At 40.3% G+C, this 27,954-nt stretch overlaps 1 long non-coding RNA gene across 1 annotated transcript; it reads right to left on the bottom strand.

Annotated features, from left to right (window-relative positions):
• Window positions 1-14,518: 14,518 nt before the first annotated feature.
• Window positions 14,519-27,931, bottom strand: LOC140706317 (uncharacterized). Its single transcript, XR_012085955.2, has 5 exons — window positions 27,815-27,931; window positions 23,998-26,603; window positions 22,893-23,074; window positions 16,017-16,128; window positions 14,519-14,845 (listed from the first exon to the last, which is right to left on the bottom strand). It is a non-coding gene; the product is annotated as an uncharacterized LOC140706317 (long non-coding RNA).
• Window positions 27,932-27,954: the final 23 nt, after the last annotated feature.

Genomic DNA, 27,954 nt, shown 5'->3' with positions numbered 1-27,954 from the left:
ATACACTTTTCACACAGAAATAAATCTGTTCATCTTCAAGGTGCCTCAACTCTTTATTTTAATTTTTTCATACAGTTTATATAGCAAACACCATATTCTCACCTCAAACATTAGGCAATATGGATGTTCTATTTGTCTTTCTTGTTATCTCCATGGGCCTCATGACAAACTGTAGGTAATCTGGTAGGGCAAAACCTTAAGCACAGATCTGGAAGCAAAATGTACTTATCTGACCCTAGGATAAGCAGTGTCCTAGGTCAAGTCATAGCTTTCTTTTTCAAAACAGCTTTATTTGTAGGATTTATCATTAGTATATCTGCGATGCTGCTGAAACTGCAGTGTAATAATATTATGTTATAATATTTGTAGTGCCTAAAGTGCTGAGTACTTTTTGCCACAGAATAAAGCCACGTTTTACTGGTTTTTGTCTAGAACAATGGTTTCCAAACATGGGTCCCCAGATGTTCTTAGTCTACCGCTCCCAGAAATCCTGGTAGTGAAAACTTCTGAGAGTTTTAGTCCAACAAAATCTGGGGATCCAAGGTAGAGAAGCATTGATGTAGAGCAAATGAGATCAAGCCAACGTACCCTAAAGCATGATATATTTTTGTTTGTCTCACTCTTTAGTACTGCAGTCAATTTTAAAGTTTTTCCCCACTTTCTATTGTGTACCTTTGTTTTTCAATTCCCAAGGCTCATACAATAATCTCTGTAGGGATTTATAGGAATCCCATCATCATCACAGTTGCTTAGTTCCCACTACAACTGAGAATTGGTTAAGCCAGCTGACATTGTTAATGTCTTTCCCTGTTAACACCTGGTATGCAATAAAAGGATGTGTAACCCTAATAGGTAATGTTGAAAGTTCATACAAATATGAAATATACCTTCATTTTGAGGGTTAAAAATGTCTCGTGTATACACAGCAAAGTCCTGGTTCATTTTCCTAGTGGAAGGTATGTAAGGTAGAGAACACTGTAAAAAAATAACTCTATTTGTGTGGAGTTTTGTGCACCTGTTCTTTAGGCAATAACAAATGCTTACACAGTAGAAGCTGCATCACACAGTACATATGCTGCTTCTGATATATATAACACCTCTTTAAGGAAACACATGGCCCCATATGTCCTGGGAACTTGTTTGCATTCTGTAATCCTGGAAGAGGAAATATGTTTCATGATAAATGTTTTCCTACTTTTCATAAGTGAGGAGAAATGGGGCTGTTGATCTTTACTGTCAATATTTCAATACTCAACATGATTCTGACTCTACATGCATAGGTGCCTTTGAAATGGAGAAGGATGGGGTGAGGCGAAATGAGGAAGGGAGAGAAATTTCAGCAGGGCAAACTAAGGATAACGCACACAACCAAAAATTCTAGCTCATATTGGCGTAAATAGGGATCTTTGATAGTGTTATCTTATCTACATTGTGTACATTCCACTAGCATCTGGACTTTGTATGAATCTGGACTTTGTGTGCAGAAGAACATGGGTTCATCAATGTGATATGTGGGACCATGTCTTTTAAGACTTAATATTCCTGATAGTGGGTTGTGCTTCTGTCACTATACACCACAGTACATTTTACTGCTCTGTTAAGACTTTGGGGAATCTGCTGGATTCTTAACTATGAAGATAGACTTTCTGGGATCTGAGCTACATGAATATGTATTACCCTGAGTAGACCTGTAGCTGGCTGTTAATTTCAATATATAGCTCATTTGGTTTAGGTACCTGTCTGTGTATTCCAATTTTGCCTCCTGTATCCCCATTTTGCCTCCTACAAATACAGCCAGCCCGTGTGGCCTTGGGCAAAATGCACAGTTTCACGGCTCCCAGAAAAAGGGAATGGTAAACCACTTCTGAGTATTCTCTACCTAGAAAATCCTAAAAAGGGTCACCATAAGTCAGCACATGAGTATTACTATTGAGCAGACCTGTATATTTAGTGAAATATTATCATCCACAAAGAGAGGGTCATGTGGGTGCTCTTTAAACATTTGCCAAAAGAATTCTGAAGATTTTTTAAAAATCACAATAGATTTGTTTGGGTCAATGCAGCATCTTACATCATTCTGATTTCCATTGATCCAAGTTGCTGGAAAAGGCAAACACTGACAGTGCTTTAAAAGTGCAATTGTGTTGAAACGACTCACAGTTCTTTCTTGATCAGTTTTGGCAATTGTTGTTGTAAGCTGGCAGGCCCAGTGAAAATGCCTGCTTCTTTATGTACATTTTGTTCAGTGTCACTGGGTGAGTTCTGCCTGGCTGGAATCACCACACCACTGCCTCTTAACTTTCTCTGCACTCACTACAAGAGGAAAAACTGGAAAATATAAATATTGTCATGTATGAAAAAATGTAGGGGACGTGGTGGCGCTGTGGGCTAAACCGCAGAAGCCTGTGCTGCAGGGTCAGAAGATCCGGCAGTCGTAAGATCAAATCCATGCAACGGAATGAGCACCCGTCGCTTGTCCCAGCTCCCACCAACCTAGCGGTTCGAAAGCATGCAAATGTGAGTAGATAAATAGGGACCACCTCGGTGGGAAGGTAAACAGCGTTCCGTGTCTAAATCACACTGGCCATGTGACCACGGAAAGATTGTCTTAGGACAAAAACGCTGGCTCTATGGCTTGAAGAGCGGGATGAGCGCCGCCCCCCACGACTGGACAAAAAAAATTGTCAAGGGGAACCTTTACCTTTACCTTTTTATGAAAAAATGTACATTAAAAAAACTGCTAGTTTCTGTCTAAAATTGTACTTTGAAGAACTATGTGATTCATTCAAATTTTACAAATTTCTGGTTCACTCCTCTCCCGTGCCCTCACAAAGTCCCAGAAGAACTGAAATGAGCACTTTTGGGGTAATCAAGGATCACCTAACTATTACTCAAATAAGCAATAATAAAAAGTGAATTGCTCAAGGAAAGTCTTCAAGCTTGAATCATGATGGAAATTTTGAGATTTACTGTAAATAACAAAAACCACCCCCAATTCAGCCTTTCCACTCTTTCACCAAATGTATTTGTATTGCTGTCTGATGTTGTCTAAACATTTTATTCTTTGACACAACAAGAGTTTTTTTCCAGCACACGGAAAAAGAGGAAGACATTTCTTTTCATTAAACACACTTTACACTCAGAAACTATCCTAATATATGTTCTCTCTATCATTGACCTACCCAATAATATATAAGCTTGTGTTGAAAACAGCTGGCCCTAGGGTACCATTTATTTTTATTATTTTTTAAAGTCTGAGAAAAACAGAGTTCCCACATCTCATTTGCAGTCATGATTCATGAGCAGACATCTTTTCATTTAACTGCCCACTTGACATGATTGTATTATTCATTAAGAGTTCATGAATAGAGTCCATTATGTCTTATTTTATTGTCAGCAGGACAAATATTTTATTACATAATAGGGTAGTGTGTCTTGGGTGCTATTTAATTTCCTTTGAAATCTGGGTGAAGTTTTCAGTGCTTTCAACTACAAAAGGAAAAGAATGTTCATGTGTGGGTGGCGGGAGGAAATTATTGGCAGGTGCCCTTTAAAACAGTATATATTGTTACGACATCACAAGTGTTGGTTGTGCTAATGAAAAAGTAAAATGAAGCCTCATATTAATTTCCTCTAGTGCTAGAGTAAATTATTTAGCTGCTGTTTTGATCAGAGAGGTTTATTAGAAATGGGAGAACATCAAGATTTAATTCCCCCTCCAAACCACAATGATTCCCAGTGTGGTGTAGTGTACAGAATGATGGACTAATACTCTGAAGAACATGCTTCAAATCCCCACTTGGCCAGGAAAACTCAGTGGGGGAGTGGAACAGGTAAAACCACTCCTAAAAATATCTCACCCCGAAAGCCCTGTTAGGGTTGCTATAAGTCGGTTATAATAACAACAACAACAACAACGGAGATTCTGTTTTGATATCAGCTGCTCCAAGGGCATTCCTTTCCAAGAAATTTTATTTCATCATAGCCTTTCCATTGCTAATATCAAAGCCAAGCAAAATTTCTGAAAATTGTTTTTTCTAATGTTTACTCAGTGAGGTCATTCCCCCCCCTCTTTTTGCTCCTGATGAAATACAGGTGCAAAGACTAAACACAGTAATCCCAGTGGTCCTATTTTCCAGCCGTTTCCCCTTTCAGCAGACTCAGCAGCCGGCACAAACTCACCCAACCAACTCTTGAAAAAAAAGAGAAAGGTTCGGGAGGGGGTGGCAGTTGTGGTGGTGGTAGTGGGGAGAGGCAGGGAACCTGCAAAATATATATATCTCAAAATTGTCCTGCCCCATATAATTTTAAAACAAAACAAAACACACACACAAACAAAAGGAGAGCGAGCAAGCTGGCCCTCCTTCATTTTCAAAGCCCTGTTTCAGCCGCCACGCAGACATCATCTGGGCCTTAAGTGAGGCAGCAGACTTCCACCCTGATTGTCAGTGCATTTGCCAGTGTCAGTTCGCAGACCAGATGGTAAAAGTGCCTGCTTTTTAATAGGGCGAGGTGGAGGTTCTCTCCTGCTCAAAAGAAAGGAGGCAGCACCCTCTAGCACTGAGACTTTGCTAACACTCTGGTGACAGCTACTGTCAAGCACAACCCGAAAGCAGTTAAAACACACACACACAACAACAACAACAACCCACAAAATCCTTTCGAAAGGATTTTTAAAAGAACTCTCTTTTTCCCAGCGCTGAAAAGGAAACCTTTCCTGGTTCTTAATTCAATCACACATCCAACTGGCAATCTTACATATCAAAGGAGGAATCCAGGGAAGCTGCTCGAGTATGCAGATCAACAGAAGCTAATTAGCATTTAGTCACAGCCACCCTTAACTGATTGGCAGAACAGCTGTGGGAACCAAACAAAACATGCTGAGTTGCATATTTGTAAGGCCACCTGCCACTGGGCAGAAGCCAAAATAGGGTAAACTACCATTTCATAACAACCTTAGTTGCTATGTGCGCCAACCTTAGTTTTGAAGCAATTCTGAACAGACGTATTTGGCTAAGTGTATAATTAGTACTTGTTCCACCTGACATGCAGTTCAACAATAGACCGTGCTGCCTGCCGTACCTGTTAGTTTGACATGCTGACGTCTTAATTGAGATTGACAACTTGCTAAAGAGGCACTTTAGCAGTACAGGCAGAATCTGCCCTCTCTGAAATCATGCACTTAAATATTGCATACATGCATCGTAGCCATTCAGGATTAAGCAAGAATATGTGAATGGATTCCTTTCGAGGCAGATGGACTAATTGCTTCCACCCCATTCTTTTTTGTGGGAGTCCTGCATAAATGGGTAGCAGTAAAAAAACAACAACAACTCAACAACCCTTGAAAGGCATGACTAAAAGGGCAAAAGGGGGATACAGGAAGAAAGGAGACAGAAAGTTTATCGTAATTTTGGAATCTGTAGTCGTCCCATAGCAAAACGTACAGTGACTGTGTGATGTGACATAAAACGAATTCCATTTTAAGGACACCCAGCTATGACTTCTGGGGCATGTGGGCTATTTAAGGAATGGTTTTAGCAGTGCCACCGCCCGCCCGCCCCCGCATCCAGTGAATTTCCATGGCTGAGTTGAGATTTGAACCCAGGGATCTTGAATCTTAGTGTGATACTGTGTCCATTCAGCATTTAATAGAGATTATAATAATGATATAAACGATTCAACTCTTCAGTTTATGATTCTGTAAACTGACAGCTATTCAGATGAGACAGGTACAGTTTAAGGCAATGAGGTTTGGTCCACATTGTAAATCTCCAGTCCTGGGCGTTGATTTGTCCATGTGTGTAAATGATAGAGCTTTATAGGAAGTAAAAAGAAGAAGGAAAAAGCTTAATCATAGACATTCTGAACGGGTGCTACTGACTACTACTTTTTGGTTACTCTTGCTCTCTCAAAGTGTGACAAAACTTTTTTTTTTAAAGCCAGTTTAGGCTGCCCACAATCTAATTGCAAATGCTGATCAATTAAATTTAGGATCAATGAAACAATTAACAAATGGGCATAAAATGCCATTTTAATCCTAATCCTACAACATCTGTGTGCTATGGGAATTTTGGCCCCCTATAGCAAGCTAGGCCAGTTGCCAAAGGTCTGTCGGCATAAAAAGTTCTTGGCCTGCCAGCAGAAAGACAGTGAGGTAGGGGCTGGCTCAGCTTCACTTGGCTGAGTGGCCACAGAGAAAGTGTTTTTTTTTCCCCATGTGCCTCTTACACACAGTACAGGAAGTGGTTGAATCAAGAGAAGGACCTGCTTGTAGAGGCAGCAAAGTGGGAAGCTTTTATGCATGAATCTACAAATATAGAGTTCCAGGAGCCAGGGAAATTAATGCCTCCATGTGAATGCTTCAGAAGCCCATGCTAAGGCAAAGATGGTGGCAACTGGGCAGGAAGTGACTAAGCAGGTTTGGGTGATGGACAAAGAGTAGGGGTTGACAATTGCAGGAAAGCAGAACAGCACTTGCCCTATTTTCCACCCTCAGGGCAACATTGGCCTCTTTTTTTTTTTTAGAAATTGGATGTGACATTCAAGTCCAATTCTGTAGGGATAAGGCAATGGCTGAAAAGCAGGTTTTCTCTCTGAAGCAGTGTTAAAATGGACAATGATACTCTGGAGTGTGGGGGCATGATGGCCCATTTCAGTTCAGTTGTAAGAGGAGAGAATGGGCATCTTGGGGAGCCCCAGTGGCTATCCTGGGATCCTGTACCTGTCCACATTTCCTACACCTGGACTAGAGATATGGTTTTGCAACCCCTTTGGCCATAGCACATGACAAGAGGGTTTTTTTTGTTATGCATAATAATTGCCCACCATACATACTACACCACTATTCAGATTTTCACCATCATGAAAACTTTAAAATATTAAAGTGGTTCTCGACATTAGGGTGTCCAGATATTTTTTTACTTCCGTTTCCAGTATCATTGATCACTGCCCATACTGGCTTGACAAAACATTTGGTGGATTACCAGCTCAGAAGACATAATAGACAGGAAAATAGATATGAACTGAAGAGCAAATAAAAACAGTGGCAGGAAGTTCCTGGCTTCACCTGGAGACCATCAGGTTCAATGCCATCCATAGAATCCGTATAATGATGCTACATACAAATGTATGGCACTCTTGAAACTAAGTAATTCAGGTAATCAGTCACTTATCTCTAAATCCTGAAGGTTCAGAATAATTCAGCTGGAGCAGATGACAATCTGGGCAGCAGTACTACTGTAAATTTTACAGGATTGTTCTTAATAGTGTCTAAGCTTGAGCTTTTAGGTAGTGATTATAGATTCATTTGGCAACTGTGCCTTTCCAGAATAAGATAATGTTTCGGTTTCCAATAAGTATCATGTGGTTGTTTTCAATATGATCATTTATTCCATGCACAGTGACTGGAATCTGGCATGTGTTTCTCCTGCTGGGTTTGACATAAACAACTTATCGTGGTTCTAAAGATGGTAAATATGATCGTTCACTCCATTAACTGTACGGGTTGGAACGATGGCTGTTGCTGGTGATGATTTAAAAAAGTTTTTGTAAGGCGTATAGAATAAAATCATGTAATCATTCTCTGTGTGGAATTAGGCAAAGCAGCAGCACCAAAGTCCAAAACAAACAAAAACAAATATCAATAACAGAACCATAAAAGATAAGATAGAGAATATAAGACATCAGTACAAGCAGACTGAAATGTCTAAGTTTTAAAGTAATAATTATACACCATCAAGTTGATTCCAACCTATAGCCACCTTTTTCAACATTTTTAGATATACAGTACTCAGATGTAGTTTACCATTTCCTTCTTCCAGGGACTGCGCAGCTTGGCCAGGGCTATTCAGGCCGGATGTTCTCATGGGAGGCACAGTGGGAATCAGGTTTCCAACTTCTGGATTTGTTGTCAGATACCTAACAAACTGAGCTAAAGGCTTGCTTTCAAAAAAAAAAAATCGGAGATAAAGCTAGGTGTATTTCCCATATGAAAATATTCCATAAGAATGGGGCCAGCAAAGAAAAAAGACTTCTCTATTAGGTGCTCACTAACTTGATAATTCTTTGTTATTGTTGTTTAGTCGTTAAGCTGTGTCTGACTCTTCGTGACCCCATGGACCAGAGCACGTCAGGCCCTCCTGTCTTCCCCTGCCTCCTGGAGTTTGGTTAAATTCATGTTGATTGCTTCGATGACACTATCCAACCGTCTCATTCTCTGTCGTCCCCTTCTCCTCTTGCCTTCACTCTTTCCCAACATTAGGGTCTTTTCCAGGAAGTCTTCTCTTCTCACGAGATGGTCAAAGTATTGAAGCCTCAGCTTCAGGATCTGTCATTCCAATGAGCACTCAGGGTTGATTTCCTTCAAAATGGATAGGTTTGTTCTCCTTGCAGTCTAGGGGACTCTCAAGAGCCCCTCCAGCACCACAATTCAAAATCAACAATTCTTCGGCGGTCAGCTTTCTTTATGGTCCAGCTCTCACTTCCATACATCACTATAGGAAAAACCAGAGCTTTGACTATGCGTACTTTTGTCGGCAAGGTGATGTCTCTGATTTTTAAGATGCTGTCTAGGTTTGTCATCACTTTCCTCCCAAGAAGCAGGCATCTTTTAATTTTGTGGCTGCTGTCACCATCTGCAGCGATCATGGAGCTTAAGAAAGTAAAGTCTGTCACTGCCTCCATATCATTCCCCTTCCGCAGGGGATGTCCAACAGTTTTCAGTCTGTTATCAAGAGACTTTGAGATGCTGATGCTGCTTTTACATGAATCTTCTTAGCTGTCTCCTTTTCCAGTTCCTAACGGGCCTCATGTCTGCCAGGCTGTCCTCATCACCTAATTCCTCATAGTCAGAATTGGCCTCAGCCCTTCTCCTCAAGACGTCCCTGATAGTGATATCAGATGGATCACTAAGTTGCTCCTCTTCACTAGACCCATCCAGATGCAAGACATATTAACAGCCCTACCTTAAGGCCTCGAGAGACTGCCACTGAAGACCTGTAATTACTGAGCCAACAACACAGGTTGGAAATGCAGGTGAGAGTTTGCTGTCAGACTCACCTTTTGCTGTGCTCTTATTGTCAATCTCGAGTTCAACCACTTAGCAAAGCAAACTAAAATATACTTTAATTGCACTTCTTCAGTGATGCAGCATGCCTAGCAAGGGACATGTCCCTTCAGTAATAATTTCCAACAACCAATACTGTCAGCTTTTTAATTCATAAAGGCTAACCACCACCCTATTCTAAACTCTTCTGGATAAGCAACCACAGCTTCATTTGACTGTGTCAATGAAGTATTTCTATTCTGGTTATAGCAACAGCTTTTTCTCTGCTTGCTGATACCAGAGTCAGAGCTTTGGAGCAAAATCGATGGGGTAATGAAAGGAAATGCACAGAAATCTTGGGAATTAGGGAACAGAAACTGGAAATGTTTAATACTTTTTAAAAGCCCTATGTTGATGATTCTATCAGCCTTATGTGGTGTAAGTTATGCCAGCAGGATTTCAGACATTATGACCTTGGCAATAGGTTTTAGCATGTACTTTGCTGTTAGTTTGTTATTAATAAAATTTATCTGAATTAAAAACACCGTCTACCATGACCTCCAAATTTGCTTCTGCCCACATCAAAAAGCATACGCACAGGATATAGAAACTTGCTGAGTGTGCTGGATAGTTCAGCGGTTTAGGTACCTGGCTGCAGCACTAGAGGTTGGGTGTTTAGTTCCATACTGTGCCTGCTGGGAGAAGACCCAGCCTGTGTGGAGCCTCATGGTGCAGTTGTTAAACTGCTGCACTGCAGCCAAACTCTGCACACAACCTGGGATTCAATTGCAGGTAGCCAGCTCAAGGTTCACTCAGCCTTCCATTCTTCTGAGGTTGGTAAAATGAATACTCACTGGGGGTGAACTCTGTAACCTGAAGAATTAACTAGTAAACTGCCCAGATAGTGCTTTAAGCACTGTGGTACGTAACCAGCATACTTTGCTTTTTGCTTTCTGTGGCCTTGGGCAAGCTGCACAGTCCTAGGGTGCCCCTAGAAGAAGGGAATGGTAAACTATTTCTGAGTACTCTTTACCTAGACACCCTGAAAAGGTTTGCCATAAATCAGAATTTACTTAATGGCACACAGTTATTAAGCTGGCTGGATAGCTCAGTGGTTTTGGTATCTGGCTCTGGAGCCAAAGGTTGGGAGTTCAATTCCCCCACTGTGACTCCTGCAGTAACAGCCAGCTTTTGTGGCCTTGGGCAAGCTGCATAATCCCAGGGAGGCCCCAGAAGAAGGGAATGGCCAGCCACTTCCGAGTATTCTCTACCTTGAAAACTCTGGAAAGGGTCGCTGTAAGTAGGAATTGACTTGACAGCACACAACATACACATACTAGTTACAGATATTTAAGACTTGAACTTAACCAATCCTTTGATTAGGTGTAATATTGTTTATGTACTCCCTTGCATAAGGAAATAATTTCCCCTTTGCTCATCACTCATCTGCAGTCTCCTGTACTGCATACCCAAATCAACCTTTTCAGAGCAAATTTGACAGAGCAAATCTGTGGGACGTGAGACGTGGTGGTGGGTTAAACTGCAGAAGCCTCTGTGCTGCAAGGTCAGAAGACCAGCAGTCGTAAGATCCAATCCACGCAACAGAGGGAGCTCCCATCGCTTGTCCCAGCTCCGGCCAACCTAGCAGTTTGAAAGCATGCAAATGTGAGTCGATAAATAGGTACCACCATGGTGAGAAGGTAATGGCGTTCCGTGTCTAGTCGCACTGGCCATGTGACCACAGAAACTGTCTACGGACAAATGCTGGCTTGGAAATACAAATCAGGCTTGGAAACGGGGATGAGCTGGACATGTTTGGAGTAAATGTCAAGGGCAACCTTTATCTTTTAGAGGTCTGAAGGAAGGCCAATGAGACCTGCTCCACCAGTGATTTCCATTCTGCCACAGACAGCTGACACTTGATACCACTTGCTGTGTATGATCCATCTGCTTGTAAGGGTCTTTAATTCAGAGTTTGTCACAAATGAAAGCATCCATGTAGAACAATGGATGTTATTCCTGGCACTTTTATCTCTCTTCTGTACTCTCTTTACAGTTTAAACATGAATTCCTTTATGAGTCACTTCTTCATCATTGGTCCATCTTATCTATGTTGATGCTGTGAATTGACAACGCCATTGTTCATCTGGAATGGATAATATTGGAGCAATTTATTTAAGTGGGTCTACCACATTGAATTATATCTAACCACTTAAATGACTGTTGGTCTTCTTTTTCCAGCAAGCTAAATGAAAAGACCAACCTTTGGCAACCTCTTAATGAACGTAAACCCAGTTATTAGCAGCAGCAAACATGAGTCATTTTACTCTTAACTTGTTGCCTCCATGCAATAAAATAGCCACGACCACATTTACTATTACCCAGCTTACACCGTGCAGGAGAACAGAAAATGTGGCATTCTCAGGGCCCATGTAAAAGTTGCTGGCAGTTTAACAGACGTTTGGAGATGGGAAGAGATAGATCATAGACCCTACGGAATACTGTCTGGATGTACAGTAACTGTTTTTCCAGCATGTGCCAAAACAGGACTGCCCAAACACTAATGAGTTCCAGATTTGTTTAGCTTTTGTGGCTCATGCAGATTCACAAGCCCCATGACCCACATGCAGAGGTCATGTGATATTATTGTAAAAAACCGGCAGGGATTTGTCTCAAGTGGATGATTAAATATATGAATTTTTTAAAAAATAAAGAGCTACCTGGAACCCACATTTTGTTCAGCATCCTTCTTTAACCCATAACTATCTAATAACTTCTGTGTAAGAATATATTTTCCCTCCTGTGTCTGCTCCCCTCCCGTGCCTAAAGATCACAATCACAATGTTTTCCTCCTCCCACTTCTCCTCTGTTTCCTGTTTCTCTCACATGCTACTTCTGTAGGCCAAACAATGAACACCGCAGACAACTGTCCTAAGAGTGGCAATCACTTTGGTATTTAGGAGGCATGACTGAGGCACTCTCTGGTGGCTGAGAAATTAGATGTATAAAGCAGGAAGGTGCTTATGACCTAGAACACTAATCACAAAACAAAGCAAACTGCTTTGCAAATTACAGGAGCTCCTGCCTTGGCAATCATATCCAAGCAGAGCTTAAAGAATTCCCTCTTTTAGTGACAGGTTATATATAATGAGCCTGTTACTCAGGTGGTCACTGCTCCCTCACCAAAAAGGAGGAGAGATATCACCAGAAAGGAAACCATGAAGTACAAGGAACATGAAAAGGGATAACACCCTTCCCCCCAAAAAGGAGGACCTTTTTCCCACTGAGGTTGCATATGCTAATTTGAAGTAGTATGTACAAATATCGTCAGTGTTAGGCATTATCACTATAATTTAAGTGGGAATACACTACTGCTCTCCATAATGCACAAGTCTGTGTCTATATACTACCTGAAGACACAGCACTGAGACAAAGATGGAATATAAATCAAATCAAAGCAAAGCACAGTGTTTAATAACTGTCTGAAATGCCCTGTGCCTTCCATTTTCTGCAGCTTACTAAAAATGAATATATACAGAAAGAAAATAAACGAAGGTCACTGTAGTTTTGTTGAAATATCTAGCTAGGTCGCAATCAGTTATTTCAGAGGAATGGTCGGAACAAGGCTTTCAAAATGTCTGCTTCTGCGAGCCAACCTCATATCTGAGTTGCCACGCTGTATCTTGCCTGCCCTGCTTCAGTAGCCATATACAAGTGTGCTTTTACTTTTTTCTTACCAAATGCCCCACCCCCAAATCATTTTATTTTTTAAAAAATAAGAGATACATCTACCAATCAAAGCCTCTACTACACATAAAGTCTAACTTCATGAAGTCATTATTCATGATAGCCTGGCCTCAACTTCCAACCAAGATTATATACAGTGGACTCTCGACTTACAGACAGCTCGACTTACAGACTTTTCGAGTTACAGACTTCTCTGGCTGCAAAATTTAGGTTCGACTTGCAGCTGGCGAATCGACCTACAGACTAGAAAAAGAACCAAAATGGAACAAAAATGGAACAAAAACGGCTGGTTATGGATTAATTGGTTTTCAATGCATTGTAGGTCAATGGAGCCTCGACCTACAGACTTTTCGACCTGTGGCCACCGTTCCAATACGGATGAATTCCGTAAGTAGAGGGTCCACTGTATATATTTTTGGAGTTTTCCCTCCCTGCAAAGCTAAGCCTGATGAAGAGTTCTGCAAGACTCAAAAGGCATCTGCATTTGAAACTCTGTTGATCTGACAGCCCATATGGTGCAGTGCATGGAGCATCTGATACAGAATCAAATTTCTTCTCAGCCAGGGAAATTCACTGGGAGGAGTAGAATGGCCACATACACATCAATGAAGAGGAAAATAGCTCTTCAAATTGAGGACTATCTTTTCTAAAAGAGGATATATGGGCACCCTGCCTCTTTCCCACAGATAATCTCTGCCATTCAATATTTCCATCCTTTCTCTGGTGGCCAAGTAGGATCCACTTCCAGGGTATTCAAGATCAGAATCTGCAACCAAGAGATGGTCCTTTGTGATGTCAAAGAGTTGGCCCTTGTGTTGGTCATGGAAAAAGAGAAGGCAAGGTTTATGCAGCAGAATTGTTTTAGAGGCAGCTAATTTGTGTGAAGAGGAATGAAGGGGATCTAGTTAAATAGACACAGAATCTATAGTAGGGGAAAACCCAACTGACCAATTAAAATGGCAACCCAGAGCAATGGGGAATTTTTTTTAATGGATTGCAAATTGTGTCCAGCAGGCATAATGACATACATAACAGCAAAAGGTGTAAGCCATAGCAGGAATAGTAGATAGGCAGAGTCTCCCCTGACTAAAACTGCTGCTGGGACTTACGGAAAGTTCACAGTGAGTCCCTTTTTACAGGTTCTGCTTTTGCTAAGAGAAAGCAAAATTTTCATGATTTGCAATGCGGGTACTCTAGCCTTGCTCTACATGGCATAACAAGCCAAGTATATGTCCTCACTGTCTCTCTCACCCATTCTGTTCCTGCTCTCCTGATTTCTTGATGTGCCAACATTCTAGAAGCACAATACACATGTAAATAAATACCTTGATAACTGAATTGGTCATCTCTGGTGGGAATGGATGCAGGTGGGTGCCCAGAATTTAAAGCCACCTCTTTAAAAAAAACAAAAAAACAAATCCCAGCATTTTTCATCATCAACTGGTTGACCAGGACTGATAAGAATTCCAGGCCAACATCTGAAGGAATATGCTTGGCACACCTTTGCTGTAGTTCATCTGCGATATACATTAAAACTTGTAAACTATGAGTTTCTGTATTCCTTTAGGGATCTTGTAATATTGCTGCATGTGCTTTTATTTTCTCTTGCCTATCTTTTCATTTCAAAATAAAATAAAATTCCATAGGAGAAAGAAAGGAAATGAATCTCACACAACTGTACTACAATGCATTAAGTGCACATGAGAAGGAAATAAGATGCAGTAGTTTTTCGCAAACAGGCACATTTAATTAATCATACATATGGATAGGTGGTGTCGCTTATGATATCAAAGCCAAATTCCTTCCTGATGCAGAAGCAAGTATTAAAATCAATGGACAAAGTGACTGAAGCCGAGGCTTTGATCGGTGAAGAAAAGTAGGAATGTTCCTAAGGTTATACAGAGTGCCTTTTCCACTTAGCTGAACAGCATTGTCCTGTTCACACATTTGTCATGTTAGGTGAAGGAAGATTTTTTTCAGAGCGATGTCATGATTTCCAGGCACACCACCCTCTTCATCTCTTTCTTTTATAAATCACGAACTGCCTTCATTCTTGAAGAAAACAAATATATTTTAAAAGTTTAAACAGTAGATTGAAAATGGCACCCCCTTGCTTAAAATCATTATTGATTAAATTTAAATGAGTATGACCAAATAAATACAACAAAGGACTGGATCCCCCCCCCCTCACTCCTGTTTACCAATCTAATCCAGAATAAAAATGCTTTGTAAAACTTTATGCCATAATGGGTGAAGTGTATTCTGTGTACTGTGTGTAATCCATGGAAAGTATGGTGGGCCCCCAGGGGACACCATTCATCCCTCCTCTGGATCATTTTAAAAATTTTGTGTGAGAGACTAAAACATGTTTTTCTGTTCCTGCGGTCATCCAAGTTCTACAGCTTTAACATAAAAGATGTGAGTGTGGGGGGTAACCTGAACCCCCATTAATTAATATGAAATAAATAAAATTTTATTTATTTATTTATTTATTTATTTATTTATTTATTTATTTATTTATTTATTTATTTATTTATTATCCCGCCTATCTGGTCAAGCGAGGACCACTCTAGGCGGCTAACAACCTTAAAAATAATACAGTAAACAATGTAAATAAACAGTTCTAAATCATAAAAACACTACATTACGATGCCAAAACACAAAACATAGAACAGTAAAGAAGGAAAGAAAGAGGTCATGAGTTATGTGATGGAAAGGCCTGCCGAAACATCCAAGTTTTTAATTGCTTCCTAAAAGTACCCAGCAAGGGAGCCCCGCGAATCTCAGGAGGTAAGTTGTTCCAGGTTTAAATTTAAATTTAAAATAATAAGTTGACATTTTCGACATTTCTGGACTTGATGCAGCCCTTGACTCCCACAGATGTAGGGGCAAAAAAAGAGGCCCCTAGACCAGCCAAAATTGCTTAGTGCTGGTTTAGGTTACAATCCTCTCCCTACAATAAATTGCCCTTTCTTGCAAATCCCCTCCCCATTAATTGCACATTTCCCTCAATATCACACTAGCCAGAACAGATTGCTGTTCTTCTGTTCCTCAATTAATTACTTCAACCCCCCCCTTTTAAATTCTCCTCTAAACTGTTCAAACAGCAATAATTATTCCATAAAATAGAATGGCACAACCAGCATAACAGCAAACACTGTTAATCTGAGATCAGAACTAGACGTTACGCTAAGCCTGTGTCTAGAGAGCAGTGCTCCCTCACATTTTGGAATGGCTGGTGGTAAAGGCACGTTCTTTCTCTCAGCTGTGCATCTGGCATTTTCCCAGCTTTGTCGCAGCAGTATGAGACCACAACACTGCAGTTTGGTTGTTTACTGTTGAAAGAAACAACAGAGTGTCAGAAGCATCTGTACACAAGCATCCTTTGTCTTCACTGTTGTGTTTTTTAAAGGGTTCAATTCATTCCATTGAGTATAAAAGTATTTTTTTGCCCAGAATATTGGAAAGAAAAGACAAGTAAATCCAGGTTCCCATGCCTGAACAAACAGGGTCAGTCTACTCCACTGTAATATAAAGGAACATCTTCCTAAAGGACAAGTGACTCCAACACAGAGTTTCTGTAACAGTAGTAGGGAACAATACAGAAAAAGGAACAGGAAAAATTAAATGATAGCATACCAGGGGACTTGAATGCACACGTATTTGTTCACTGAAGTATAAACAGAAGCTTGCATGTACACATCATGTTGAGATGTGTGATCTGATTGCACATTTTACCATCTTAAAAAGGATAATGCCATTGAAGTTAAATATTGTAAGAGCAGGAAACACAAAATTTTTTGGCATGACTGTGTCCAGCCTCAGAAACCTCTGGCGTTGATATTTGTGGCCAGGTCTCTCTGCCTTCCCATGTCATCTACTCACATCTCTGTTCCCACAGATGTTTGTTAATGGCCAAAATCCTGTTGGACAATTATGCAAAAGATGTAGAAATCTCTATAGGTATTACTTTTTGAATGCTGAGTCACATGACTTTGTATGGAACATATGATGCCCAAGGCGGTTTCTTAACTTAAAAGTTACACTTTTTGCATACGCAACAGAATTTTGGCCATTTTACTTGACTGTACGGTAGTTGGGGAATACTGTGGTGCTCTCTATGTAATGTTTACAAGTTAGTCTAGTTATTTTTTGGAGTGCATTCTTTCCAGCTAAGCACCAGGTTGCTTCTATCTTTTCAGGAAGAAACAGTGAGGGAGCCATTTTATCTAACCATAGGATCAGTCAATATAATTACATTTCCTTCTCTACCTCGTCAATCCTGCATCTTTTTTAATGAAATAGACCCCAAACCACTGTGTTTTCCAAGCTGCCTAATTTTGGTTACACCTTTTCTGTATTCCTAGCCCCCATTATCCCAGCAGTACTTTTGTACACTAGTCAAATGCTCTCTGTTAGTGTGAAACTCACTGAAGGAAAGTACAATGCTTTGTTGTTGTTGTTGTTGTTGTTGTTGTTGTTGTTGTTGTTGTTGTTGTTGTTGTTGTTGTTGTTGTTGTTGTTGTTGTTGTTGTTGTTGTTGTTTTAAAACACCTTCAGCTACTATTAACCATAAAAAGAAATTCTTCCTGAAAACAGCCCTGTGTTTTCTTTAACATCCTCCGCAATTGAATGTCTTTCCTCTGCTGCACTGACTTAGGGGAGATTGATGATTTATATTCAGCATTGCCCCAGTTTTACTACTTGTGAGTCCTGTATTGCCTCAACAAAGCCCCCTTTATAAAATTTTATCACTTTCTGTATAAGCAATTCCGTATGAGGTTATATTCTGTTGTTAACAGGGAGTGATGCTCTGAAAGTTGGTATCCATTGCCACAGCAGGTGTTAAGACAGAGGAGCAGGAAACAAAAGCATTTACTGCATGAAAAAGCCTAATAATAGACAATTTATTCACCTGGCTCAGGCTGCATTTGCATTCCAGATGAGTTCATTGTTATTTGGCAATCAGCTTATTGTGGGTCCCAGAGGAAGTACAGGAGACATCAGAGTTGCAGCAATAAGGTTTTGCTGATATTAGAGTTACATTATACAGGATAGAAGCAAAAGACTCCATTCTGAATTAAAGACTTGATTCTCTTGGAAAACTTACATTGGCATTGAAAGAGGCTTTAGGAATCATCCACAGGATTTTTTTAAAAAAGTAACAACATTCAAAGGTTGCACTTGGGGGGCTAATCAGTAAAGACAGAATCATCCCATCTTATCGTACAAAAATGTGCATTAAAGACACTTGAGATTTCATTTTAGGGCTCAGAAAATCATCCAGTGCAGTTTTGCCCACACAGCAAAATATAAGTTGGTTAAGTATGTAGCAATAAGCCTAGCAAACTCTCAATAAAAAGCAAAAGAAATCAATGTTTTCTAAATGGAATCATTAATCATGGTGGTTCACAAGGGTGGCTCACTCCTAAGTACAGGAACTGCTGGAGATCTGCAGTTACTGCATTTAATTTAGTTTAGTTTTAGAATTTGTAACTTTTATTTCTTTTTAAAGAGAAACACTCTGGCTAGGAAGACCTTTAAACGCAGCATACAAGGGGAGATAGACCAGAATTATTGTATAGCTTAGTGGCTTAAGTATCTGGCCACAAAGTCAGAGATTGGACGTTGGATTTCCCATGGTGCTTCTTTGACAGGGGCTGGACTTGATGATTCATAGGGTCCCTTCCAACTCTGCAGTTCTTCGATGATTATTTATCAGTTCAGCTAGGAACAGCTATCAAAGATTAACAGAGTTTCATAGATGGGTATACTTTTTAAGACTACTAACCTATAGGCAGGCAATGACTATGAACTGAGAGTAGGCATTATGACCAGACGACACAAGTGCTGCTCCAGTTGCAATGATTCCTGGTCTGCTATCTTCCTGCCGTTAGGCTGATTTGGAAGGGGTTGAGCCTGTAGAGATATGGGATGCTTGGGGCCTACCTGATTTGGGGTGAAGTCACATTCCAGACCAGAGGGAGGATCTTGGCCTTGAACTGCTGGCCAGATCCTGTCCTTATTTCATTCCTAGTGCAGTTCCTTTCTCATCTCCCCCACCCACCCATCTTTCAGCAGAAGCTTTGCTGGCTACTTTAGAAATACAGTAGATTAAGAGTAGGAGAACCTGGAACAGGTCAGTTTGGCCACATTTGTCTGTATTAATTTGATCACAGTTTAAAGATATAAGAGGAAGGGGAGCAGGAATCAAGGATTAGTTGAGAGGTGATTTTGGCTGGTTTTGTTTGTTGAATTGGACCACGTTTGATTGGTAGGTAAGTCTTGCATTTGGGGGGTTGATGGGCATCATGGGGCACCTTCATGATGAACAGCAATTTCTGAGGCTTGGTACTTACACTGCCTCACCCATGGGGTTCATAAAAGTCACACTTGAGACCACCTCTGGTCATAAGCTTGACTATTATGATGCTTGGGAGAGATGATAATAGAAGGTCTCTCTATACTTAAATTGATGGAGCCGTGGGCAGAGGGAGCTGACTTCTCCCTTCCTGGACTTATTGTTCATTTGCCAATTAGTTATGGCAGTCCAGTTGTCTACTTCATATGGTAGGGCAGTGGTTCCCAATCTTGGGTAACCCATGTGTTCTTGAACTATAATTCCCATTAAATCTGGCCAACACAACTGGTGGTGAAGGATTCTTGGAACTGTAGTCAAAGAACACCTGAGTTACTCAAGGGTGGGGATCACAATGGTAGAATACCATACTGACATTAGTTTGCACGTCACAGTTCATATGAACAAATTTGGCCCAACTTTAATCCAACTTGTAATCTTATCTCTTTATTTCATTATCTATTTGCAATGAACTTTCATGACCTTTATTGCTTAGGACTAGGGTCCTGTGATAGTGTAGTAGGGTACTGTTAGTACATGTGTTCTTGTTGGTCCCCTCCGGCCTGAGGCAAGGTGGGTAAGTGTCACACTAGTCAAATAATTATTTTATTTTCCCATGCTTTTAAGATATCGTGTTATCTCTTCTGGTTGTTTTGATATGCTTATTAAGAAACCACTGCCAATTGTAAAGTCATCTCAGAGTCAGCTATTCTATCCTCAGCTATTTCCTATCCTATCCTCCAGTCCCCCCCCCCCCCAATATACCAAAATATAGATAAGTTGTTGTTGTTCAGTCATTTAGTCGTGTCCGACTCTTTGTGAACCCATGGACTAGAGCATGCCAAGCCCTCCTGTCTTCCACTGCCTCCCGGAGTTGGGTCAAATTCATGTTGGTTGCTTCGATGACACTGTCCAACCATCTCATTCTCTGTCATCCCCTTCTCCTCTTTCCTTCACACTTTCCTAGCATCAGGGTCTTTTCCAGGGAGTCATCTCTTCTCATGAGATGGCCAAAGTATTAGAGCCTCAGCTTCAGGATCTGTCATTCCAATGAGCACTCAGGGTTGATTTCCTTCAAAATGGATAGGTTTGTTCTCCTTGCAGTCTAGGGGACTCTCAAGAGCCCCTCCAGCACCACAATTCAAAATCAACAATTCTTCGGCGGTCAGCCTTCATTATGGTCCAGCTCACACTTCCATACATCACAACAGGAAAAACCATAGCTTTGACTATTCGGACTTTTGTTGGCAAGGTGATGTCTCTGCTTTTTAAAATGCTGTCTAGGTTTGTCATCACTTTCCTCCCAAGAAGTAGGCTTATTTTAATTTTGTGGCTGCTGTCGCCATCTGCAGTGATCATGGAGCCCAAGAAAGTAAAATGTGTCACTGCCTCCATATCTTCCCCTTCTATTTGCCAGGAGGTGATGGGACCAGTGGCCATGATCTCAATTTTTTTTTTTGATGTTGAGCTTCAAACCATTTTTTGCATGCTCTTCTTTCACCCTCATCAAGAAGTTATTTAATTCCTCATCACTTTCTGCCACTAGAGTGGTATCATGTGCCTATCAGAGGTTGTTGATATTTCTTCTGGCAATCTTAATTCCGGTTTGGGATTCTTCCAGTCCGGCCTTCCGCATGATGTATTCTGCATATAAGTTAAATAAACTGGGCGACAATATACAGCCTTGTCATACTCCTTTCCCAATTTTGAACCAATAAGTGTTTCCATATCTAGTTCTAACTGTTGCTTCCTGTCCCATGTATAGGTTTCTCAGGAGGTAGATAAGGTGGTCAGGCACTCCCATTTCTTTAAGGACTTCCCATAGTTTGCTGTGGTCCACACAGTCAAAGGCTTTTGCATAGTCAATGAAGCAGAAATAGATGTTTTTCTGGAACTCTCTGGCTTTAGGAAAGTACAAATTTATTCCAACTTCCATTCCTCCGTATGACATCTACATGCTTAATTTCCTCCACTCTAGGGAGTTCTGCTGCCCGAATCATTGAATCACCAAATCTAATGAATGAATGAATGAATGAATGAATGAATGAAATATTATATGCTAGACCCCCTACTTGTGTTTTTTTCAAGCCGGGAAATTGACATAATGAAGCAATAATCTAATAATCTACACTGAAGCTATACATAATTAAGTGGTAATATAACAGAGTGATGCTCTGGGACCCAGAGAGAGCTCACCATCCTACCACTGCTCAGTTAAGGATGGCTTCAGGATGTCTTTATATTTATTCTCCTAAAAGTTATTGTTTCTTAAACAACTTTGTTTTATACATTTAAAAGCATGGAAGTCAGATTTCCACCTTCCCTTCACCTCCAGTTCAAAAATCACAGCATTTAAAATGACAATTATAATGTGGAGTATTTCCCCCCCCCCTGAATTTTCTTTCTTTCCAAAATGTTCAGAAAAGGGAAAGCTGTTTTGCAGTGCCAGAGTAATTTCATAAAGAAACTTCCACATAAGTCTTTTCTCTCATGTTTTTATCCTTCAATTCATTAAAGATCAGCTTCCACACAATACATTTTAAGCCCTTCGGGTTCCTACCTTTGAAACCTGATATTGGAATTCTCACAGTCCTTAATGTTTATAGCCCTTCTCATCATGTGCAGAAATGCATTGCCATTAATCACAAGAAAAGCTGAGTAAAGTGGTGTAAGCGTTAGTCTTATTCAAGCAAATTAAAAGGCAGAATCATTATTAAATGGCAGTTCTACTAAGCATCTTCTGATGGAAGGAGTAATGGGGCACACTACACAGCACTGGGTGACTTTGCCAAAAATGTGACACCGAGCGACACAATAAATGAATGCATAAATAGTTATTGTTCAGAAGGGGTAGTCATAAATCACCATGCGAGCTACAGGACATTTCTTTTTTTGGTCAAGCTTGAAATGTGATCAACCTTCAGTAACAATATTAGTAAGAGCACCCGGCCCCTACCTAGCAGCATTAAAAAAAAGAGGCAGATATGGAAAACGTGCTTTTTTTCATCCTAAGGTCATATAGTATACAAAACCCAAAGCTCAGCAGTAAAGGTTGGAACAGATAGAAAAATCCTTCAGACAGAATGTTTAGTGTACAAGTATTTTGTTGTTCCAAGGGCCTATTAATCATGAAATACTCAAAAATCTGTAAGATGGCATGCTACTGCCTTGGAAACAGCTAAGTATGGTAATAAATAGGCATGCCTGGACAGAATAAGGTGCTCCATAAAACCTGCAGAAAAACCTTTCCATCACCCCACGTCATCCCTTCCCTCATCCCACTTCACCCCTTCTGAGATTCCTTCAACTGATCCTATTGCTTTTAAAGCTTTGAAAAGATTTTTCAGCATATTGTTCCATATCAACTCTAGGTGTTTTTGAGTGAGACTGGTTACTGGATCCTTTCCCCATGGATTTTTAGCATGTGGGTCCTGTGGATGTTTATGCTAATAGAATAGTCGCTGCCAATAATTCTACAATGAAATCTTCTCTCATCCCATTGTTTATAGCCCACCTCCAACTGTATGGGATGTGTATGGGAAGTACGTGCACAAGGTGCAAAAATGAGCCTTCCCCACAGGGTGGATTTGATTTTAATTACCATTTAAATCATGATTTAAATTTAAAAATCAGATTTTTAAACGATTCAAATAATTTTTAAATTAAATTATAGTTTTAAATACTAAACAGTGATTTAAATTAATTTAATTTTTTTAAAAAAAATCATTGATTTTTACCCACCCTGCTTCCCTAGCACCTCAGTGATTGGTGTATCCAGGAAACATCTTGTGCTTTATTCAGTTGTTCAGCTGTCACTTTCTTTTCCTTTTCTTTTCCCACTCTTTATTGCAGATGGAGCAACACTACAACAGATCCTTCATGTCCCATTTAGTACTCGTAGGGTTAAAAAGATGTTGAGGGATCTGAAGTGAAGGAAGGGAAAATCAGAAGCAATATAGTATTCTTGAGAAAAGAGCATCATGAAAATGTAATAAATATAAGACTTTATACAAATTAAAAACTTTCGATGCTAGAATGGAGAGTAATATGCTCGAAAAACCTAATCGTGACACCCATGCATACAGACGTTTTTTCTCTAAAAAATGTTGAGGGCTATGAAACATAGAGGCATCCACTCTGCCTCATGGCATGTGCCCTGTTTTTCAGTATGGCATTGTAAATACAGAGTTGAAACTTGGATTTTAAAAAAAGAAACTCTGCTCCACTCCGCTGGACTTATTTATTTATTATTTATTTATTTCTTTATTGGACTTATATACCGCCCCATAGCGCTACAAGCACTCTCCGGGCGGTTTACAATTTTTAATTATACAGGCTACACATTGCCCCCCCAGCAAGCTGGGTACTCATTTTACCGACCTCGGAAGGATGGAAGGCTGAGTCAACCTTGAGCCGGCTACCTGGGATTTGAACCCCAGGTCGTGAGCACAGTTTTTAGCTGCAGTACAGCATTTTAACCACTGCGCCACGAGGCTCCTTTCACTTACCTTTCACCCTGGCCCACTTCCCAGTATTGTTGTAGGAATGCAATGGGACAATCCCATATATGTTTTCCTAAGCTCCTTAGAGTAAAGGTGGTATACCACTGTGATAAGATCAAGGATGGACTGGATCTCAAACATCCAAAGAGGTGCAAGATATTTACTCACTAAATATGATACACATTCGAAGCTTCCACCAAGCAACAAACACTTCCTTTGTAATAGTATTGAACTGATAAGAGAGACCCCCTTCATGCTCCCCAGCTTGGCCTGCCTCATTCAGACTTTGAAATTGTTCTTAATTAATAGGATTCACACCAATTATTTTAGCAGCTGTTACTTACCCAGAAATGAGACTCCTTCCCTTTGTGTAGTTCTTTCAAACAGGGGCCGTTTTAAATCCTTCAGACATGGATCCACTCGAGTGCATCAACAGATGAAAGTAGGGATTCAGCTTTCACAAGGAAGTCATTGCCTTGGCTTTCAAGGAACCGAAGGTGGCTGTCTTTGTTAGAGGGCAATGAAAGGAAACCACCTGAAAAAATAATGTCCTTGCTTTCTCTGGTCTAAGAGGTATTTCAAGGAAGTGACATTTTCCTCAGGATAACATTTTCTTCAAATATATATATTCCTGACTCCAAATACACAATTCGATTACTCTAGAAGTAAGTTTAATATTAAACAAACAAAATACCTTTTGTGCTTTGTCTTTTAATTTAGATTTTTTTAAAAGAAGAGAATTTTTATCTGAGCAATCCACTGAACTTCAGTGGAAAAGCTCAGTAGCTTCTAAACCCTGGCATCAAAACAGTTTCACATGGGCTCTGTGTGTCCTGTAGTTGTGTTGCAGGTGTTGATTTGTTTTTGATTTTTTTTATCTGCAAAGAATTAGCCAGTTATGATGGTGAGATATTTTACTACTTTTACTGCAGATTGGTAAGGTTGCAATTATATTACCCGTGACCCAGTCAAAGCTCTGGATCTCATATATGAACATACATACACAATAGGACTTTGATGTTCAGATTTTGTTTCAGGGTTCTCCTAAAAGATTCTCATGAAATATATCTGACGTTCCTACCTATCCCTTGGTTGTTTCACCAATCAAGGGCACAAGCTACGTGTCGTGTCACTATGATCAGTTGATTACATCAACATTATGTATGATTAATACTAGAGGTCCAGGCAATGTGTCATTTTAAATAGAACAAAATAGAAGTTGTTTATTACTACAGGTGATGAAGGTACAATCAATGTTTTTTACTCTTAACAAAATATCCTACTTCATCCACTCTCAAACATCAACCCTCTCTCTATCCACCCCAAATTCCAAAACCACCAATCCTCAAATCTAAAACTCTAAATCTAAATCTCTCCTCCCCCTGCAGAGACTCTATCTCATGACTCCACCTCTCCAGCACTCTCATTGGTCCATGCAGATAGCACATTAATATTCATGACCTGGATGGATGCCACAATATCCATGGCGAAGAAGTGCAGCAAGAAAGGGGATGCTGGTAGTGGTAACTGATGACTCCAGTTTCAAAGGTGCTATAAATCTGCACCAGGTTTTAATCTGTGCTTTTACAGTAATTATTCAAGGTGCTGAACCTATTCTGGGTATCTTCTAAAACCTGGAATGAATTCACAGCACCCCTGGAACTGGAATCAACAGACCACTCGGTGGTCAGAGAAAGCATGCTTTGTGTGCATGTGATTCTGGCATCTCCTGACAGAGGATGAAATTATTCTGCTTGAACTCTGTCAACCAGTGTTGACAGTACTGGATTACATGGATTGAGAATCTAGGGGTAGGCCGGACGCATAGTTTACTTTCTGCGTTAAACATTTGAAGCTTGATTGTCACCACATCTTATACATGGATGAAGAAATTTGTCTTGCTTTCCTGTTTTAAGATATCATTAGAGAATGTTGGGTGAAATGAAAATAAAAGACATCTCAACACTAGCATGTAATTTATTATGTTAAGATCCATCACAATCTGCTACTGCAGTTTTGCAGGTACTTTAGCCTGGAACTAGATGGCTACCTATCTTTCATCAAGCTGGTCCCCCTCCTGGTGTGTTTCCTCAGGCAAAGTTAATTCTTTTTTCTGTCATGGGAATTGTCTGTGGTAGGGGGAGTGTCAGCATTACTGAAGTTTTTTATTATGAGCTATGACATGCTGACATTCCAGTTCAGTACACAACAGTCAGACAAGTGTATAAATGAGCTGCTTATTTGGTGCCTTCTGGAGAGTAGCTTCCAGTATACTCTTGTTCACTTTACTACCCAGTTTCAATGCTCTTCAATTTTATGATTAGACCATTGGTATATTATGCACATTGCATCTTCTATTTAGACCCAATCCAAAAGTGTATATCTGTTCCAGAATGTCCAAACCCGATCATGCCATCTGCACCTGAAGGGGGTTTTGAAAGTATTCTATCCTGTCTTGTATACATGACTAGACTGAAGTAAACCATCCTTGTACCTGTCTCATTTTGTAACTGTTGCAATGTAGCTTGCTAATTGGTGGGACTGCTACTCCCACTTTCCTTCTAAGAATACTATAAAAGCAGAGTGAAAAATCTGTATTAGAGATGGGCATGAATCAGAAAAAATGATGAGGTGCTTGGGGGTTCATTTTATAGGCTTTTAAAGTAAAAAATGAATTGACAAAAATTGTAATTTGTGATTCGTCAAGGTTAGCTTGGGAAAACCCAATCTTTACCAAACTTGGAGGAATTGTAGAGCAGACTCAGTAGAAGGTTCTCTGTAATTGTGGTGTCTCTAGCTGCCCGGGATGAACTTTCTTGAGGGGGAGTACTTTTTGGGTGTATAAGTCAGACATACGAAATTCAATTTTCACCAGACATGGAGGGGCCGTAGAGAAGGGTAAGAGGAAGCTTGTTTGTTTGTTTGTTATCAGCTTCAGGAACACTCTTGTCTGCAAAATAAGATATAGAAATAAGTAACTGGAAAGAAGAAGAAAAAACCTTCTTATAGCAGTTCCTTTCAAATGTGCAACCTACAGGTGCTTTGGATGTAACTGGAAGTAGAAAGCTTTTTTTCTCTTCTGCTTCTGTGGTCACTTATATCCGAGAGAACAGAATGCCCTGGTGTGACTTCACAGAGAAAAGGTAAAGGTAAAGGTTCCCCTTGACATTTTTAGTCCAGTCGTGTCCAACTCTAGGGGGTGGCGCTCATCCCGCTTTTCAAGCCATAGAGCCAGCGCCTGTCCAAAGACAGTTTCCATTGTCACGTGGCCAGCATGACTAGGGAATGCTGTTTTACCTTCCCACCAAGATGGTACCTATTTATCTACTCACATTTACATGCTTTCGAACTGCTAGGTTGGCGAGGAGTTGGGACAAAGCGACGGGAGCTCACTCCGTCGCGTGGATTCAATCTTATGACTGCTGGTCTTCTGACCCTGCAGCACACAAAGGCTTCTGCGGTTTAGCCCACAGCGCCCCCACATCCTTCTCACAGAGAAAGAATGTGAGTTAATTCACATTTCCCTCACTATATAGCCACACCCTGACTTGGAATTTGGATGGATGTTCATTTACTATGTACATGAACAAAGGCAGTGTACCTGGTTCTCTCTTCCTGCACTTGACCCTAAAAACAAACCTGTAAGGAAGATCAAGCTGAGACAGAGGACCTAGCCCAAGATGAACTAATGGGTTCCATAGTTTTGTAGAGACCTTGCTCTACCAGTTCCAGACAACCTGTGATGAGTCTCTCTCCCCCCCCCCCCCAGCTTTATAACCCACAGCTTCCCTGGCTTAAGGAAAACACATAACTCTTACTATACCACTGCCAATTTTTATATCAATCACTTTTTTTGAATATAAATTTAAATAAGCTGCCCTTTTCTGTTAGCAAATTTCCAATGTAATTCTTAAGAGGTCGGTGCCTCTCCTATGGCAGCAACGTACATCCTGTCCTACAGCAGGAATTTCAACCTTTGCTAACACGCAGAACATAAAGGTGACATCATAACAGTGCTTTTTCCTCTCAGGGTGCCTTTGTTTTTTTAATGGTTCAATGCACATTTACTCAAAATTCTAATAATATGAAAGCCAGAATCTTCCGTGCAGTTTTAAGAATGTTTATGCAGAAATAAGGCTGAATTTAAAGATAGTTCCTCACCAGTAAACATGTTTTGTGTTCCAGCTTGAACTTCTCTCATTTTTTCTGCAAGAGAGATCAATTCAACTCCTATTTGTCATTCTTGCCTAATTACCATGGAACTTCTAATCCAGGCCACAAATTCCTCACTGCCCATTCTG

This window comes from Pogona vitticeps, chromosome 4, assembly GCF_051106095.1.
Source record: "Pogona vitticeps strain Pit_001003342236 chromosome 4, PviZW2.1, whole genome shotgun sequence".
In the NCBI taxonomy this organism is placed as follows: Eukaryota; Metazoa; Chordata; class Lepidosauria; order Squamata; family Agamidae; genus Pogona; species Pogona vitticeps.
This window is presented reverse-complemented; position numbering and strand designations above follow the sequence as displayed.